Here is a 6,000-nt window from a genome sequence, read left to right on the forward strand (position 1 = left end):
ACTAATTAGATCTTTTTACAAAGTTGTGTCTGGATGGATCTTTTTACAAAGTTGTGTCCCTAGCTAACAAGCAAGCAACAATATCTAATTATTTTTTCACACAACTTGCACAAGACTAATTAGATCTTTTTACAAAGTTGTGTCTGGATGGATCTTTTTACAAAGTTGTGTCCCTAGCTAACAAGCAAGCAACAATATCTAATTATTTTTTCACACAACTTACACAAGACTAATCAGATCTTTTTACAAAGTTGTGTCTGGATGGATGCCTAGCTACCAAGCAAGAAACAATATCTAATTATTATTTCACACAACTTGCACAAGCCTAATTAGATCTTTTTACAAAGTTGTGTTTGGATGGATGCCTACGGCTCAGGATCCTCTGGACCACTTTTACGGTCCAGAGGATGCTTCCTTTTCATGTATTGATGGGGATGTATGATCCCGGCTCAGGATCCTCCGGACCACTTTTGCGGTCCAGAGGATGCTCCCTTTCCCAATTGCGGTCCAGAGGATGCTCCCTTTCCATATATTGGTGGAGACGCATGATCCCTACTTGTAAAATAGATAGGGATCATACATCCCCACCAATACATGAAAAGGAAACATCCTCTGGAGCACAAAAAACGTCTAGAGGATCTCCTCTCGGATGCCTACCAACTACAAAGCAAGCAACATTAATATCTAATTATTTTTTCACACAACTTTAGTTTGTATGGCCTTTTTATCAAAGTGCCTTCTCAGGAGCAATTCTTGATGGCGCTGTTCTAATTTGTATGGCCTTTTTTTATCAAAGTGCACGTTATTTAGTTTCAGTAATATTTCTCTTGTCAATAAAAAGGTTATTATATTTATCTCATACGCGGCTCAGGATTAGTTCTTAGATTATGTTAAAAAAGATAAATTATAGAATTAATTTATAATTGATCGTCAAATTGACTAAAAATAGAAGAGATTTTTTTTTTCTAAATATATATACCAGCTGAAAATTAATTTCTTACCTTAATAATAATTATAATAAGTAAGTCACTCTCTAGTGAACTATACATATATCCATGGAAACTTTTCTACACATCCTTATAGAATATTTGAGTCGCATAAACTTTACACTGAACTTCGGGCTTATCTTATCCGAGGGGCTAGCCCCCCATAGGGGTATACTATCTAGTTCAAATATCCAAATATCCAAAGTTCATTATAAATTCTCTAACTAGTCCAGTATGTCTCTTTTCCATAGTCAAAACTTCAAATTCAACTCAAATTTGATGGAAAATTTTGTAGAGTAAAGTATCGAACTTGATTGATTGTATTTATGATATCTTGTATAGTTTTTCTTTCTATATTCTTTTAATCTGTTTATTTTTTTTGAATTATTTATTTTTATATTTTATTGAATTATTATTATTATTATATGCAATATTTATTATATAATATGGTGTATTAATTGTTTTTATGAATAAAATTTTTTCATAGAAAAAAATAATAACTTATTTTAAATTTAATTTTTCCTAAAGTAAAATCTTGATTTCGTCCCAATCTTATCTATATCTGTTTTACATGCAAGTCTTTCCTCACTGATCCTATCCGAAAATAGAATGATGATTAGTTAGAGATGTGGCTGCTTCGCTGATTGATTATAGATCACGTTCCGAACTAAAAAATAAGTAATGTCAGTGTCTGGTCAGGGAAGGAGTCTCCGACGTTGGCCCTCCGAGGCTTAAATCAGTCACTGGAAAAATGTAGAAGAGAGTGAAGCAGCAATAACTCTTGCACAAATAATGAATTATACATACCTTCGTCGGTGATGAACCCCTTTATATAGAGCCCTAGTGAACGACGTGCACGCTCCTTAAGATATGGACACATTTTCCCATATGTCCCATGAAAGAACCTGATAAAAAATTCATCTGACACCATACCTTAACAGGACATGCATATCTCTAACAGGACAGTAGAAGCTGTCGTCGTATGATCCGCTTGTAGGCCGTGCTCCATGTTAGCGGCATTATCTCTAACAGTACAGTAGAAGCTGTCGTCGTACGGCCTGCAATATGGTCGCTAACATGGAGCACGACCTGCAATATGGCCTGCAAGCGGATCCCTAGTATGCGTTGAGCATGCAAATCAGCTCGTAGCCCACTGTAGAGTCCACCATCTGATCTATCCTAGGCAGCGGATAGAAATCCTTTGGACATGCCTTATTGAGGTCGCGAAAGTCAATGCAGACCCATCACTTGTCGCCCGGCTTGAAGACCAACACTACATTGGTTAACCAGCTCGGGAATTGAACTTCGCAGATATGGCTGAGCTCTAGTAATTTTTCAATCTCTGCTCAGATGATCAAATTTTGCTCAGCGCTGAAGTCCCTTTTTCGCAGCTTGACCGGACGAGCATCTGGTCAGACGTGAAGCTGATGCTGGGCCACGCTTGGTGAGATACGCAGGAGCTCGTGTGTCGACCAGGTGAACACATCATGATTCCGTCGAAGGCAATCGACCAACTCTACTTTCTTCTCACTCTTAAAGTTAGCGATGACGAACGTAGTTGCCTCTGGCCGGCTTGGGTGGATATGAACCTCCTCTTTTTCTTCGTAAACAAAAGTGGGAGGTGCTTCTCTGATCGTGTTCACCTCCAAGCATGTGGTCTTTCGCGCGACCCTTGTTTCAGATTTGACCATCTCGACGTAACATCGTCGAGCGGCAAGCTGGTCACCTTTGACTTCGCCCACCTCATTGTCCATCGAAAATTTGATTTTCTTGCAGAAGGTTGATATCACCGCTCAGAACTCATTGAGGGCCGGTCGGCCCAATATGACGTTGTAGGCGGAAGGCGCGTCTACCACAAAGAAGTTCGTGGTCCTTGTCCTCTTTAGTGGCTCCTCTCTGAGTGAAATGGCCAGCCTGGCTTGGACGATGAGCAAAACCTCGTTGCCTGTGAATCCGTAGAGTGGGGTCATTATCGGTTGCAACTCACTCCGATCGATTTGCAGCTGATCGAATGCCTTCTTGAATATGATATTCACCGAACTCCCTGTATCAACGAAAGTACGGTGAATAGTATAATTAGCGATTATAGCTTGGATGATCAATGCGTCATCATGAGGGATCTCCACTCCCTTTAAGTCTTTGGGGCAGAAGTTAATCTCAAGTTCGTCGACCTTCTCTTTGCTGCACCTGACAGCGTGTATCTCCAGCCATCGAGTGTTTAATTTCCTTGCTCTGTTGGAATCACCGCGCGGTCAACCCACTAGCAATCATCCCAATTTTTCCTTGAGCGGAGTTGCTTCAGTTTTCCTCCTCTCGGGAAGATCTATTTCGCTTGGCCGAGACCCGGGTGGTACTTGGGTTGTTCCTTCGCTGAGGTTGATGGCGTCGATGTTTGGCCATCGTCCTTTCTTCATCTCTTCGCCCAGTTGATCGGTGTCGGTGGCGTCGATCGAGAGAAGGCAATCCATGGCAATATCCTCATAGAGCCGCCTTGCTGGCTATCAACATCAGGTCATAACAGTCCCGTGTGTTGTGTGTCGCCGACTGGTGGAAGGAGTAGAACAATAGCGTACACACCTTACCTTTTGCAGCTTTAGGGCAACCGACTGCAACGTGCTGAACGACATGTGTTCTAGGCTCCTGATGTGATGACACTCCTCCTGACCGGGGCCCCTTAGGGGGTTGATGGCTGTTTGATGGCTTCAGCTCAGGTGCCACAGCGGGTTCGGCGATCGTCTCCTTTTTTCTAACCGCTTGGGCTTCTTCCACATTTATGTACTCGGTCGCTTTCTTAAGCAAGTAGTCGAAGTCCCTTGGCAGATTTCGGATGAGAGATCGGAAGAACTCTCCTTCATTGAGCCCCTCGGTGAAGGCGTTTACCAACACATCTGTAGAGACCGCTGGAATGTCCATGACCACTTGGTTGAAGCGTTGGATATAGGCCCTCAATGCCTCTTGGGGCCCTTGCTTCAAGGAGAACAAATTGACACTCGTCTTCTAGTGATAGCAACTGCTGGTGAAGTGATGTAAGAACGCCACTCGAAAATCTTTGAAGTTGTGTATGGATCCACTCAGCAATCGCCTGAACCAATATTGCGCAAACCCGGCGAGTGTGGTGAGGAAGACCTGACACTTTACCCCATCAGCGTACTAGTGAAGCATGACAGCGTTATCAAACTTAGCCAAGTAGTCGTCTGAGTTGGTATCTCCATTGTATTCCCCAATCATCAGGAGAGTGTAGTGCCTCGGCAGAGGGTCACATAAGATTCCCTGAGATAATTATTGGTTGATCCGCTCAGGTGAATCATCGTTCTTGGGTGTCTTTCATTTCCGCGCGTCCCGAACGGGCACGCCCTCTGATGATGATCCCCGCTCCTTGTCTGCTTGGGCTCGCTCATCTAATGGAGTTTGGAACAGTGCTCGATGAAAGGGGATCAGTGTTGAATCGAAAAGAATTTAGATATCTTCACCATTGCATTATATTGTCCACTTTGGGCCTAAGCCCTTATGGTTTTGCTCTTGGACTCTACCCAAAAGGTCTCATGCCAATGGAGATATCTTTCTCTTATAAACCCATAAATTTTCTCATGTGTTTTCAATGTGGAACTATGTTTGCCACCTTGCAACCCCAACAATCTCCCCTCAAACAAAGGACCACAAGCTTCCCATGTCTGATCATTGACCCACCAGGTCTTCCTGCCCCTCGGTCCACCCGACCTACTGGGACTTCCTTACCTAGCCGCAACTAGGACTTTCTGCCTGGCGTCTGGTCCTCTTGATCCGAACATAGGAGCTCCACTTTCTTTGTTCGAGGTTAATATTGTACCCACATGACTCAATCAAACCATATATCTTATGCACAGTTAGCGGTTAAACCTTCTGGCAGTCCGGGCTCTGATACCAATTGTTGGATCGAAAAAAAATTAGATATATCCACAATTGCATGATATTATCTGCTTTGGGCCTAAGCCCTCATGGTTTCTCTTGGGCTCTACCTAAAAGGTTTCATGCCAATGGAGATATCTTTCTCTTATAAACTCATGATCTTTCTCATGTGTTTTCAATGTGGGACTATGTTTGTAACCTTGCAACCCCAACAATCAGTGCATGGGGCACCTCACCGTATGTGTCGATCGACTTCTTGTTCTGCCCCCGAACAGATACACGATCCGCTCGGTCTTCACATCCTGCTCGGTGACCCGCTGCTGATGCTGTAGGTTCCTGCGCCTGGTGCTCAGCCAATGCTTGTTGTTACTACTCCACCATCTTTGCCGCTCGTGCTTGTATCAGCATCTCGAGCTCCTCCTTTGTCAGTGTCATAGTGGTGAGTCATCCAACATCCTTCATTTTCTCGTTTTGGATGCAAGCTATGTTCCCACACACAGGGCCAATATGATCTTGTCTAAAAACGGGATGATGACTAGCTGGGGATGTGGCTGCTTCACTGACTAACTATAGACCACGTTTCGATCTGCAAAACAAGCAACGTCAATGCCGGACCAGGGAAGGGGTCTGATTAAGACCCAATTTTTTCGTGAATTGGGCATCAAACAATGAAGTACCAAATCCCTCCTATGCTAATCTAGCATAGAAATGACTCGGGGCATCCACCAACGAATGTAATGATAGGATGGTAAACTTAGGATCATATGTTATTTCTACTTTTTGGGGGTTTTTGTTGGAACCCCAAGGTTATTTTGGTGTGATCAACAAGTTAAGTTAGGTCTTGCGTTGTTTTTAACCTTGTGTCTAAGTGTGCAGGAGCTTAGGAGCACAGGTACTCGAGCGGAAGACGCAGCTAGCGAGAAGGACGGCACGCTGTGCGTCCGAGGGACGAGGTGCTGCGGAAGAGTACACCGGCGGACGAGAAGGAAGTGCGCGCGGTGGTTCCGAGGTACGAAAGCCGGAGCGGAAGATTGCTCGAGGAGCAAGAGACGCAGCTAGCGCGAAGGTCGGCACGGGGTGCGACCGAGGGACGAAGTCTGCGGATGAGTACCCTGGTGGACGAGAAGGA

Source organism: Zingiber officinale, chromosome 8B (assembly GCF_018446385.1).
Source record: "Zingiber officinale cultivar Zhangliang chromosome 8B, Zo_v1.1, whole genome shotgun sequence".
In the NCBI taxonomy this organism is placed as follows: Eukaryota; Viridiplantae; Streptophyta; class Magnoliopsida; order Zingiberales; family Zingiberaceae; genus Zingiber; species Zingiber officinale.